Raw genomic sequence first — 14,899 nt, forward strand, 5'->3', positions numbered from 1 at the left:
GAAATTTACTGATGACACAAAGATAATGAGTTGTGAAAAGAATATAAGGAGTTTACAAAAGGTACAGAATAGGTTGAGTGAATGTGAATGAGAAAAGATCTGGCAATGTAGTATAATATGGGAAGGTGTGAAATTGTTAGTATTGGCAGAAAGAATAAAGAGGAAGCATATTTTCTAAATGATGAGAGATTGTAGAACTCTGAGATACCTAGAGATGTAGGTGTCCTTGTGCATGAATTATAAAAGATTAGCATGCAGTTGGCGACACATTAATTTACACAACACTTCAAATGCTTCAAGCCAGGACCCGACATTCAAAGTCTCTTGCCTGACTGTTATTGCACAGAAGATGGTCAAGTAAGGGATGTCAGAATACTGATTTATGGACCTGGGTGGTTGAAAGGACATTGAGCCCCTTTCCTCTGGAGTACCACAGAAGGCACTCAATGCCATTAGTAATGAAAGAGATAACCTTGGGGTGAGTTTAGAATTTATGGTGATGAGAAACTGTCAGCAATGCCTTAAAGTGGTCAGGATCTTCTGCGTACCAAAGGGTAAACACCACCATCTTTTTTGCACTATCTCACATTCATGCTAATCCTGTCATTGCACTGACTTCCTACCAAGTCCAATAGTCTATCACTCTCACTCTTGCATGCAGCATTTTCATTTATTGGCTATCACCCACTGCAACCTCCCAGACTACCAACCCTTCCTGACCTCTGTGTTTCATTGTTACTCAAGGGAGACACCTCATTGCCTTTCTTGCTCTGCTACTAACAGTTTTTCCAGCCACTTTCATCTCATTCAATCCTCTCTTTGTTTCACTGCAAGAGAAAACATTCCATAGTAGAGCTGAAAGAGGCACAACCCCCTAAAAACATTCTAAGAAGGTATCCCAGACCCTAACAGTTTTTTTTATTTTAAAGGCAGATGTAGCGTGGATATTCCAGGAGTGATGCAGCTGGTTAAACCACCCTCACTCTCACCTCCTTCCACCTATCGTATTCCCAGCGCCCCTCCCCCAAATTCCCTCCCCCCTACAAATTCCCTCAGCCCGTTTGGCACACCAGCCTCATTCCTGAAGAAGGGCTTATGCCCGAAACATCGATTATCCTGCTCCTCGGATGCTGCCTGGCCTGCTGTGTTTTTCCAGCACCACACTTTTCAACTTTAAAAAAAAGAATCTATTTAAACACTATGGATGAAACACGAACAAAAGAAAACAGAATTTAGAATAACTTAACTTATTTGATAACCCAACCTACTCTACTGCAACTTAACGAAGCTGTTCCAATCCCTGCAACATCCCATGAACAAACACAGGTTCTTATAGGCACGTAAGATTTCAGAGAGAAAGTCCAGGTAAGATCTCTGTTGAAGCATGGAACCTCTTTTCACTGTAGCTGCCTCTCTAGGTCCTAGCAATGTTTGACTGCTTGCTATAAACTAAACCAAAATAAAAAAAAACCTGAACTGGGAGAACTGGCCACTCCCCTGCCATTGTTTTCAAGTAGGTATTTCCAGACATATTGGAACCTCTGCTTTTATGACCCCTCTTGGAAAAAAACAAGGACAACATTACCTTGTTAAAGGGGTGGCATCATCTCAAAGGACAATGGTGGATGGTGGAGTGGCCAATGTTAGTATCCTCACTCCCTATAAGGAGAAAAATGCTTTAAGTTTTGACAGCAACCCATCATAATGCACCTTGCTTGGTTGCATTGAAATGGAGGCTGAATTTCAACACTTGAGCAGTTTAAACACTCTCATTGTATTCTTCACATGCTCAAACATCTGCACGTATTGTGCAACTAATTCCCTTGTTCTCTTATGTAGGTACCATCTATTTCTCCTCCTCTTCCCCAGTGCAATCCTCATCAGATAAGGTGCTGAAGTGCTGAGGTGTGCAGAAGGTAGTGCACAATAATTTTCCCAGAAACAACTTTCACTGACCTGTACTGAAATCTCCAGTCTTGGCAGGCATCTGAACTACTTTTTGAACATGTCATTGGCTTGCTCAAGACAAATCTAGTATTAATATGACTGCTTTTGATGTTCATTCTTGGTATTCATTGGTGGGTGTTTCATAGGTTTTATTAGTCAGATTTGAGGTGGAAATCCTTTAATGTCTATCAGTTACCCCTAAAGGTCATCCAGTTACAAGGTTTGTCAAGGGAATCGCAGCATAAATTGACTACTTGAACTTCACAATCCTTTGAGAAGGCATCCCCATTGTGTTATACTCTACAAGACAAAACCTTGTGATATTAATGATGAGCTTTCACAATGGCCGAAGTAGAATGTTTTGCCTAATGACTGTGGGTATACTTGCAAGACCGTGACTGATCATGTCCTGCAGGAATTAATCTTGGACCCAGCATTTTGCCATTTTCATAAATGACTAAGTTGTAGTTGTTGGGAGAAGGCTACAAGTGTATGTCTGTTGTGTGCACCAAAAAAAGGAATTTCTACAAGTCAGATTAAATATGCTGGAGGAATCAGCCAAACTCTGTTAATGATCATAAACCTAAACCAGAATAATGTTAGCATCAATATCGAGAGTCCCTATAAAATACGTTAGCAAATTGAAACTGTTGAAAGAGAGAAAAGAATCTTAAGAGTTAAGCTCATGACTTTCTCAAGCATTAATAAATACTGTGACACCAGCCAAAGTAAATGTGTCATTAGGTTGCATAAATTTAATAATGAACAAAGTAAATTTGATTTTACTGAGATGTATAAGATCCTGAAAGGACGTTACAGGATGAAGCTGAGAAGAGTAGATGAGCCTAGAATTAAAGCACACATGTTAAAAATTAAGAGTCTCTCATTTAAGAGTGAGCATGGGAGGGAGGGAGGGAAGACAGTAAAGTGGAATTAAGCCTACAATCAAATCCACCTTGACCCTGTTGAGTGGTGGTGCCAGATTGAGGTGCCAAATAACTTACTTTCACTTTTGTCTATTTTTGTATTGATGATTGTCCTTGTCATTTACTGAATCCAAAGTGGCCATGATGCATCACTTTCTAATGTGAACGCGAAAACCTCCAAACTGCACAAAGAGTGCTCTTACAAATGCACTCACAAATGATTTTTTTAGGTGAGTTGAGACTAAGCCTCTATTAATCAGGATTTGATTTGATTTATGGTAGTCATGTGTACCTAAGCACAGTGAAATGTTTAGTTTGTGAGTAGTATAGGCAGACCACAGTAAGCAAGGATATACAGATCATAGGGTCCTTAGACAGAGTGACAAATCACACAACAACAGGTTATAGTCCAACAGGTTTAATTGGAAGTACTATCTTTCGGAGTGCTGCTCCTTCAGGTGGTTGTGGAGGGCACAATTGTAAGACACAGAATTTATAGCAAAAGTGTACAGTGTGATGTAACTGAAATTATACATTGAAAAATACCTTGATTGTTTGTTAAGTCTCTCATCTGTTAGAATGACCATGATAGTTTCACTTCTTTCATATGTCAATCACAAAACTTTTTTTAAAAGTTACATTCTCAGGTTAATTGTAACAATTGGTGTCAGCGCAGGTAAGATGTTGAGATGTTGAAGGTGTTAACCCCCTGTGTTCCCTGTCTGTGCCATAATGTTGAGACTAATTCTAATCTAAAAAGTGAGTTAACAGAATCTTACATGGATTCATGCAGTTTTTGAGCAAAATACAATGTAACTCTACATCACACTGTAAACTTTTTCTATAAATTCTGTGTCTTTCAACTCCACAACCACCTGATGAAGGAGTGGCGCTCTGAAAGCTAGTGCTTCCAATTAAACCTGTTGGGCTATAACCTGGTGTTGTGTGATTTGTAAGTTTGTACACCCCAGTCCAACACTGGCATCTCCAAATCTAGACAGAGTGAGGCATACAGGTTACACTACACAGGAAGTCCACACGTGGGCGGCACGGTGGCACTGTGGTTCGCACTGCTGCCTCACAGCGCCAGAGACCCGGGTTCAATTCCCGCCTCAGGCGACTGACTGTTTGGAGTTTGCACATTCTCCCCATGTCTGCGTGGGTTTCCTCCGGGTGCTCCGGTTTCCTCCCACAGTCCAAAGATGTGCAGGTCAGGTGAATTGGCCATGCTAAATTGCCCGTAGTGTTAGGTAAGGGGTAGATGTAGGGGTATGGGTGGGTTTCGCTTCGGCGGGGCAGTGTGGACTTGTTGGGCCGAAGGGCCTGTTTCCACACTGTAAGTAATCTAATCTAAAAGCAAGATCAACATTAACAAGGTCAACATTATTTGAAGTTAGAGAGTCCATTCATCAGTCCAATAACAACAGGGAAGAAGCTATTCTTGAACCTGTTAGTGCATGTGTTCAAGCTCCTGTATGCTCTGCCTGATGGAGGAGGTTATCAGAGAACATTACCAGGGTCTGTGATAATGTTGGCAGTCTTTCCATGGAAATGAGAAGAGCAAGTGGACTCCATGGATGGAAGGTTGGTTTACGTGATGGTGTGGATTTGAACCCCCTAAAGCAAGATTGTAAGCCCCAAATTGTTTGCAATATTTGATAAAGTTATTTTTAGGGAATACAGATCTTCAAATGGAACATTTCTGCCGGACAGATCAAGCCTGCAACTTTCTTATCTGTTTATAAGGTTGAAAACATCCTGACCTTTGCAACAGTTGTTTCATTTCTATGTGTGGTCTGGCAAAGAAGTAGATGTTGGAAATGGCTCATTCTCCAAAACTGGAAATATTTCTGCACTTAAGTTGATTTATAACCGCAGTAAAAATGGGTATAAACCACAATTCCAGTCCTTGGGAATTACATCCCTATTATGATGAAGGACATTTTTGGATTAATTGCCATTGAGCCTTGTGTACAATAATAGGTACTAAAGCATTTTGCTGCCATACTTTGTTGTCTTACATACATCTGAAGCAACATAGGTCTCCAAACTCCATGGCTGATAACACATCACTTCAGTGTTAATATTACTATATTTACCCGACACTGAGCTGCAACGTTTTTCATTCAGGAAGACAAATTTTTAAAAAAATGTCAAATTTTCTTTCCCAGGCCAAGGAGTTTCACAGTCCACTCCCTTTAAACTCAGCCTAAAAATAGTAGCAATGCCAGCAGTCCTCTCATTTATCTGAGCCTCAATTTTAAGCACTTCAAAACAAATACAAACTGATAAGTGAGAGCTACAGAATAACTACTTTCTGTGACTGCTCACTTTGATTTGCTTCAAACACAGGCCTCATTTAATGGTGACTCTTAAAAGATGCCCGAGGGAAGGAAATGTTCATTCCCTTTATCAAGATATGGATCCAAACTTGATTTTTTTGGAGAAGAGAGCTTTAGATGTTTTAATGTTCTACAAAGTCCAGAACTAATTCGATTCCTAAAATGATGTGACAGAGCCGTGTCAAGCAGTCTTCAAACTGCTTTTATCTTTTGGCTGTTTGTCATACGTAGTTTCTCATTCATGGTGAAAGTTTGTGTTTCTACAGAGATTTGTGCCTGCTACAGTTCAGACAGTGTATGCCTGATCTTAACCAGGCCACAGGTTGCTCAACAGCAGCTAGATGTTTCTGTCCATCTAGGGAAAGAATAATCAGTTTTCTTAGGTCGTTCCTTTGGATAACTTATAGTGGATGATTGCAGAATGGAATTGACATTGACTTGGCAGTGGGTTTTCTGCTCTTTTTGCTAAAGAAAGGTACAAAAGGGGCTGTAAAATGAACAATTAAAAACAGTGTTATGGTCATTGTGACATGAGGCAAATCAGCACAAAGTCCATGCTGGCTGTCTGTAAATTAACTCATCCATCCCAATCCCCTGCTCTAGCTCCATAGCCTGTCAATTTTCTTTCCCTCAACTGCCCATCTAATTTCCTTTTGAAATTATTCATCATCTCTTTATTCATCATGCTCATAGACAGCAAGTCCTATTCTGTAACCAGTTGTTGCATGCAAACATTCTTCTTTAAAACCCCTTGCATCTCTTGCCCAAAACCTCAAACTGGTGTTCTCTAGTCCTTGCACCCTCAGCTAATGGGAATAGCTTTTCCTCACTTTTCTTATCTATACCCATTATAATCTTGTATGCCACTATAAAATCTCCCCTCAATCTTCTATACTGTAAGGAAAACATTCTCAGCTTCTCCCATTTAATCTCATAACTAAAATCATTCTTCCTTGGAATCATTCGTGTGTGTATCCTTCATGTCCTCTCAGGGAGTGCACATCACTCCCATGTTGTGTGGTCAGAAATGGGCACAATCCTCTAGTTGTGGCATAACCTAAAGACTTAGCATAACTCAACTGCTTTTCTGCTCAATACCTTTAGGTATGAAGCCCAAGATATTATATGATTTACTAACTACTTCCTTAACATGTCTTGCAACCTTCAATGATCTTTGTGCACGAACCCCAAGCCCCTTTTCCCTGATGTGTACTTTAGAATTGTGCCATTGAATCCATATTCACCTCTCCCTTCTGACAAAATATATTATATTCTCTATATTAAATTCCAATCTTCTCATGTCTAACCATACTGCTAGCCCAACTTATATCCTGGGGCTTTTGATTGATACCATCCTAATTCTCAACAGTACTGTGCTTCTTTTAGGAAGTTTGTCTTATTTATTATTTGCTTTAGCTACTCTGCTAACTGTGTACGTCATAAACAAAATTACTTTGTTTAATTTAAATCCAATTTCCAACAGTTTGTGCCTACAGCACTCTTTGCACCAATTTACTCAAAATTACGTAGAGCACAGAAACTGATTGCTTGACTAACTCATTTGTGTTGATGTTTATTCTTAATTTCAAGTCCAAATTTCAAGTTCCTGTGCCTCTTCATTCCTCCTTTCTTTTAACTATCTATTGAATTTATTCTTACATTCTGATGATCTCTAGTTCAGTACTGACTCTGATAATGCATTCCACAGCTTGATGACCCCTTCCATAAAATTGGCAATAGGTGAAGCAAAAATTGCAGTTTGATGAAAGGTCATTGACTTGAAATGTTAACAGTTTATTTCTATACAGATGTCGCCGAGTCTGCTGATTATTTCCAGGATCTTTTGATTGCTTAGTTCACTCAGTGAAGTTAAAAATATCTGGATGCTCTTCTGAGGTGAGGCTGAAAGCATTGAGGTTGAAAGCATATTGCTTTGCAGAACAGAGGGAGTTTATTCTGCATACTTGGCTAAGGCTAGTGTGACACTGGATGCTCAGGGAAAAAACTTTCTAGTTTAAGTATCAGACAAAAAAATGGTTCGTGAAAAGAAATAATGAAATTTATGATCATGGATAGCAGCCAACATGCACTTATGTCAGTACATTTTGGGAGCTAATATAAATAAACTCCCATTAAAATTCTAGACTTAAGAAAGCTATTGTGTAATCTAAAGCTCTTAAGCTTACCTTGCTACTCCAATTCAGGCATGATCCAAGCTCTTTATGAGTCAGTTTGGGAAGTTACTAGCACATTTATCTGAGTCAAAGGTTGTGGTACATGTCCCATTACAAGAGAATGTTTATTACACAGAAAAAGCAGGCTATCAGCCTATCAGTTTGAGCCTAGGTGTATAGGTTTTAGATGGAACAAAAACAGAGGTTGCTAGAAAAGCTCAGCAGTCCTGGCAGCATCTGTAAAGAGAAATCAAAATTAATGTTTTGGGTCTGGTGACCCTTTCCTTTAATAGATTCCCCTTGGAGGAGGGGAATAGTTCCAAATACTTAGATAGTGGAAAAAGTTGGAAGCAGGGAAATGGAAATGAAGCAAATGATTATTTTAAGTTGAGGGAATTATAAGAGGTGCTGTGGATTGTTATGCAATAGAAAAGTTTTGTGGAAACTGAAAAGAAAAATCTACAAGGCAGGTATGAGACTGGCTTTATTGTAAGGTACAACGACAAGAAGTGTGGAGAAACAACTGGATACTTATGAGCTGAGGACACAGATTTGGATGGGTGGAGTGATGGGAATGGAAACGATCAAGAACCAGTATTAGGTAGTCAGTAAAGATTATGGATTAGAGGAACATTAATGAATGTAGCTTAGAGGAGATGGCAGTGGTATGGTAAACTGTTGCAGAAAGTGAGTGGAAACGTGGTGAGTGAAATGCTGGGAAATGGGACTGCCAGGAAAAAGGGGAAGCGGAAGGCCAAAGATATGGCAATGAGAGACTGAAATGCAGCAGGATTGAGAGAGGAATCTGTAATCGAAAGTAAGAGATTTGTGAAGGTGGAAAGAGCAAAATGGGAGAAAATGGAAGAGAAGAAAGACTCCTTGCCAGCCCTCAACAACAGTAATTTAGCTTGTTACATTCATTTTTCTTTTTCATATAATTCTGAAAAGTTTTTTTTTCTTTTCTGATGTGTATCCAATTTTCTTTTGAAAGTCATGATTAAATCTGCCTCCAACATATTGTCAGGTAGTACATTCCAGATCCTAAACACTATCTGGATGAAATGAAGTTTTCCTTATATTACCTTTGGTTCTGTTGCCAATCACCAAAATCTGTGTCCTCGAGTTCTCCATTCTTCTGCTAATGGGAACTGTTTCTGACTATTGAGACACCCCATGACTTTGATGATAGCTACCAAATATCCTCTCATTAGTCTCTTCCTGAAGGAGAACACACCAGTTTCTCCAGTCCATCTGTGAACTTGCATTCTTGTACACCCTTTCTAATTTTAGGTCAAAAGCTATAGGTCATAATTTTAGGCAAAGGAGTGGCGGATTTAAAATGGAGATGAGGAGGAATTACTTCTCTCAAAGGCTTGCAAATTTGTTCAATTCACTGCCCTAGAGTGTGGCAGATGCTGAATACTTTTAAGGTGAAGATAGCCAGATTTTGAATTAGCAATGGATTAAAGGGTTATGGGGAGGCAGGCAGGAAAGTGGAAGTGAGACTGAGATGAGATGAGCCATGACCGCATTAAATACGGAGCAGGCTGAAGGGGCTGAATTGTCTACTCCCGTGCCCAGTTGTTTTTTTTGTTCTTATTTTCACTCTCTCTATAGCCTCACATCCTTTCCTTATATGACGCCCAGAATTGAACTCAATACTCCAAATGAGGTGGAACCAGTGTTTTAAAAGTTCATTAAAGCTTCTCTGCTTTTGTACTCTGTGCTTCTATTTATAAAATCCAGGACCCTGCATGATTTTTGATTCACTTTCTCTGCCTTCCATGTCATCTTCAATAACTTGCCATGGAGATCAGCAAATATAAAACTAATTTTAATCCTGTCAATACAGGCAGAAATCTTACCTATTGTCACTGTTTGGGTACCAACACCCATCAGATTGGGAAGGAGTCCAATTAAAATTATTTAAGTGATTCTGAGGAAGTAAGTACTTCCCAGCTGTCTTGCTGTGAGGGACTGTGTTGTTTGCAACTATCTCTGGCAACTTTTGAAAGAAAAGTTCTTTTAAGAGACACGGACATTGTTGGCTAGGCTAGGATATATTGCCCATCCCTAGTTGACCTTTGGAATGTTGTAGTGAGCTGCCTCCTTGAATCACTGCTGTTGCACAGTTTTGACTTAGTGGCAGTGAAGGAACATTTTTAATACCCAGTCTGGGTGATGTGATGCTTGGAGGGGAACTTACAGCTGTAATGTACCGGTGCATCTACTCCCTTGTCCCTCGAAGTGGTCGCGAGCAAGGGTTTTGAACACTGCTGCTGTGCACCAATGTTGAAGGGAGAGAGAATGATGGATTGGGTGCCACGTAAGTTGGTTGTTTTGTCCTGGATGCTGTAGAGTTGCCTGGGTGTTGCTGGAGCTTACTCATTTGAGTAAGTGGGGTGTGTTGAATCACATTCCTGACTTTTGCATTGTAGGTAGTGGACATGCTTTGGGGAATAAGGAAGTAAATTAGTTCCTTCAAACTTGCAGGCATTTGATCTGCTCTTGTAGCCATTGTTCAATTTTTGGTTAATCTAGCCAGCTTTGTAAAACATAAGGCCTTATTTCAACTTATGGTGTAAGTATGGTATAACCTATTTGGAGTTATACCAAGTACATAGGAAGATGGTTGTTGGAAGTCACTCAACTCAGGATATTCCACATATGTGGCACAACTATTATTTATCAATTATCAGCCTAAGCCTGAATTAGATTACTTACAGTGTGGAAACAGGCCCTTCGGCACAACAAGTCCACACCGAGCCGCTGAAGCGCAACCCACCCAGACCCATTACCCTATACCTAACACTATGGACAATTTAGCATGGCCAATTCACCTAACCTGCACATTTTTGGACTGTGGGAGGAAACCAGAGCACCCGGAGGAAACCCACGCAGACACGGGGAGAATGTGCAAACTCCACACAGACAGTCGCCTGAGGCGGGAATTGAACCTGTGAGGCAGCAGTGCTAACCACTGTGACACCGTGTTGTCCAAATCTGGTTGCATGTGGCCATGGACAACTTCAATATCTGAGGAGTTCTGAATGGTACTGAACATCAGAAAGCATCCCCCCTTCTGACCTTTTGATAGAGGAAAGGTAATTGATAAAACAACTAACAACAGTTCTGACTAGGATACTACCTTAAAGAATTTCTGCAGTAATATCCTGAGACTAAGATGATTGACTTTCCAACAACTACATCTTCATTTGTGCTTGGTATGACTCCAAATAATGTATGCCAAACTTGCAGCCCAATTATATATAGGGTGTTGCGTATTGTTTTACTGGCCAGATAGCTGAATGATTGAATAGAAATATTGTCTGAAGAAAAGCCATGAGTTGACTGAGCTTAAGCCATGATAATCCTTTCTGACTTCTCCTCGTAACACTACACTTCATGAATGGAGCAATAATTGGAAAGAAATTAGTGATAATATTTTTGCAAATCTCCCTAATTTGCTTTGCTTCAAGTTGGAAATAATGAAGTGAATGTCTGATTTCACAAAATATGACACAATCAGAAATAGATGGAACAATATTATCTAAGTAGTAGGGCTTGTGCTTCATGATATGCTTGAATGCTGCATTGCTGCACTGCCTCTCAAGGTTTATACTTTTGAACTTAGTCCAAGATTCTTATCATGAAAAAGATAGATGACTTTTGAATGGTTGTCCTATGAGAAAAGGTTGCCAGCATGGATCTAAAGTTGAAAAGAATGAGATTTATCTTTTGAAACATAAATGAACCTGGGAAATGGTGAGAGGGTGGAAGCTGAGAGGATGTTTCTTCTTACAGGGTAATTTACAACTCGAGGATTCAGTTTTAAAAATTAGGTATTTCCTGTTTATTATGGCGATGAGAAGGAATTACTTCTCTCCAAATATTTTTGGTTAGTAGAATTCTCTTCCCAAAGAACAAGGCAAGATGGGTCATTGAACATGTTCAAAACTAAGTTAGTTTTTTGATTGATAATGAAGTCAAGGCTTACGGGGAGGATGTAGGGAAGTGGAGTTAAAACCAAAATCAAATCAGTTACGATCTTCTTGAATGGCAGAGGACTTGAGGGGCTGAGTGGCCTACTCCTGCTCCTATTTCTTGCTGCTTACTTTACCTTATCATTATGCTCACACACTTCACATTATATGAATATGATGCATGTTGTTGAGAATTATAGATCTCAGTTTAGTCATGTCCGACCAGGCTGATGCAGACACCTGAGTCAACCATGATTAAATTGGGAGAGGTTGGAAGGCTTTCATTTATTCCTTAGCAATTGATTGCAAAATAACATTGGTAATGACTTAGGAACTTGACCTATTCTTGAATAATAGTACACAACTTGGGGAATCACAAAAGAACAAAACACTTCGTTCAATAGGGTGTATTTGACATAGAAAAGTAGTCTGCTTGGGAAATTCATTCTTTGGAATGGGAGAGGAAACTGAAGGTTGATTCATCAGTTTTCACACAATACCATTATTGCTGATCCGATGCATTTTGAAATGTATCTTTTAAACAAAAGCAGGATTGCAAAAACGTTTTTCTCACAGGATGAATTAAATATAAAAGGAGTGTTGTGAAGAACTGCAAAAATTATATTATAAAGTATTGCAGCAGACTTTTACACGAAATGCCATCATCGACCTGCTCCCCATATACTTTAATGTATAGTTTGTCTTGCCCTCGGCTTCTACACTGGTGTTACCTTTACCAACCGTAACCTGATGACATATTTCAGTTATGTTGGAATCTGCTTGACTTCTTGAGATGTCTGCAGTGTGGTTTAGAATTTCGAGGTGTTGAAAATGATATTTATTGAAGTAGTTGCTCTCGCTATAAAACCTGATGACCTTGCCTGGACTGATGGCAGCGTTTCTAGATCAAATTTAAAAATCAGGTCGTTGTGAGAAATAAAATATTAGTTTGCTCTGCACTTATTTATGAAAGGAATGCACTGCCTAGAAACTGGAGATATGGTGATGCATTAACACAGCTGTAAAAGGGACATTTACGACAGCACATGAAATGCAGATTCCTTAATAACTATCCTGAGAACGAGGGCACCAGACATCAGCTACTCGTAGGGATGGCAGTCTTATCTGATATAGAGATAAAACATAGTCTGTTCCCAGAAAGTTGTCCACTTCATCTGTAGTGAGAAACCAGCTACTCATACCTTGCTCGTTTTGCTTATTCGAGGGCAACTGATAAAGCTGGAGCGGCTGAAGGCAGCAATAAAAAATAAAAGAAATGCCAGTACTGATGTCTTATCAGACACCATCTGGGTAAATCTACCAGTTCAGCCACTAGACATTAATTTTATTCTCCTGCACTCTGGTTAACCTCTGGAAATGTCGTATAAATAGTAAAGATAGTGAAATAGAGAAAATTTGCAAACAGCTTTCATCTCAGCATTTTCTTTATTGCAGAGTGACAGTGAAGTTTTGTAATTAAAGTCTGGAAATGGCAAAACTTTCCCAGCAGCTTAATTGTACATTTAACTGTGCCTTTGTGTGTCACAACCAACCCATTTTCATTAGACAATTAGCCAAGATGATATCCACATTTGTAAACAATATGACTGAACCCAGCACTGAACAAAAAAAAAACTCTGGAAGCTTTGCCAACTCAGGCTCAGCATATGTGGAGAGAAATGCCAAGTAAACTTTTCAGACATATTCCTTCACATAAGTGAGTGATAATTCATTGCTAGGATAAGGAGCCATTCTAACTCTAGGGATTATACAATAATGACTGGCAAAATACTCCTTCCAATATGTTAAATAATGATGACACATGACATTAAACTCAGAGCATGCACTGTAAAACCTGAAGTCTTATAACTGCAGCAAGCTTAGTATTTTGAACAAGGTAATCTCAAGAGTTTCAAGACTTTTGCAAGTGAACTCCTAAGTAACCTGTGACCACAACATTGGTTAAGTAATGAAGAAGCAGTTAGTAATTTCAGAAGAGCTTGCAGCACATATTTCTCCCCACCCCCCCAGAAGCTTCAGAAACTCAGGGGAAAGAACTATTGTTGTTGAGGGGGTGGGGGTGTGGTGGAACGGATCCCGAACCTGGAAGGAAAGTTGGTGGTGAGCCAATGGGCCAGAAAAAAGTCCTTATTGCAGCTACCAGACCGTTTCGAGACAGTTTCTATCCTTTTGTTGTTAGAATACTGAATGGAATCACAACCTCTTAACATTCACCTGTACCTGTGTTTTTGCTTTTGCCGCTGTTTACATATTATTTACTTATCTATGCTACTTAACTCTGTGATCTGTCTGTGTTGCTTGCAAGACAAAGCTTTTCACTGTGCCTCAGTACACGAGACAATAAATTCAATTCAAATTCAAATTCAAATATGGTGTACTGCAGGTGGGCTGCAGTTCTGGAGGTTCGGATTTCCAACATCACTGGTGAGGAAGCCCCACCCCTCCCAAAGTTGTGGCCAAATAGCTGGGAGTGCCTAAGATCTGGAGTGGCTGCTGCATGGACTGCAGATAGACCATAAAATATAGGAACAGAATTAGGTCATTTGTCTGATTCAGTCTGTTCTGCCATTCAATCATGGCTGGTATATTCCTCAACCCTATTCTCCTGCAATCTCCCCATAATTCGTGATTCCCTTACTAATCAAGAGCCAATCCCACTTAAGTGCCCTCAACAAATTGACCTCCACAGCCCTCTGCAGCAATGAGTTCCACAGATTCACATTCTTTAACTGAAGAAATTCTTCCTCATTTCAGTTCTAAGGGGTCATCCCTTCATCCGGAGGCTGTGCCCTCAAGTTCTGGTCTCTCCCACAAGTGAAACATCTTCTCCACATCCAGTCTGTCCAGGTCTCTCAATATTTAATAAGTTTCAGTCAGATCCCCACTCATCCTTCTTAAACTCCATTAAGTACAGAGCTGGAATCCTCAACACTCATCATGTGAGAAACCCTTCATCCCCGAAATTATTCTTGCAAACCTCCTCTCGACCCTCTTCAAGGCCAACATATCCTTTCTTTGATACAGGGCCAAAAGTCGGTCACAATATTCCAATTGTGCTCTGACCAGAACCTTACATAATCTTATGATGGAGCAGAGCTCTGCAAATTAATACTTCCAAATACCGTACATCTGTTGGACTATAACCTGGTGTTATGTGATTTTTATCTTTACATTGTCTCAGCATCCCTGCTCTTGTATTCAAACCATCTTGAAATGAATGCTAAAGTTACATTTGCCTTTCTAACTGCTGACTGAACCTGCATGCTGAATCTTAAGAGAACCCTGAACTAGGACTCCTAAGAAATCATGCGTGCCTCTATTTGGCCTACCTAAGTTCATAACCTATTTAGCTCACTTGATGTGCTTGGCTTGTCTCTGCATAAGCATTATTATTCTGCATCTAGGTGGGCAGATAAGGAGTCTATGCTTGTTACTCTTTCTGTACTATTTAGCCAATTATTAGGGGGTTCAATGTGGGCCTGTACATTCATTTCCATGACCTTTAG

Source organism: Chiloscyllium plagiosum, unplaced genomic scaffold, assembly GCF_037043375.1.
Source record: "Chiloscyllium plagiosum isolate Xiang-an unplaced genomic scaffold, Cpla_swu_hap1 HiC_scaffold_16, whole genome shotgun sequence".
Lineage (NCBI taxonomy): Eukaryota > Metazoa > Chordata > Chondrichthyes > Orectolobiformes > Hemiscylliidae > Chiloscyllium > Chiloscyllium plagiosum.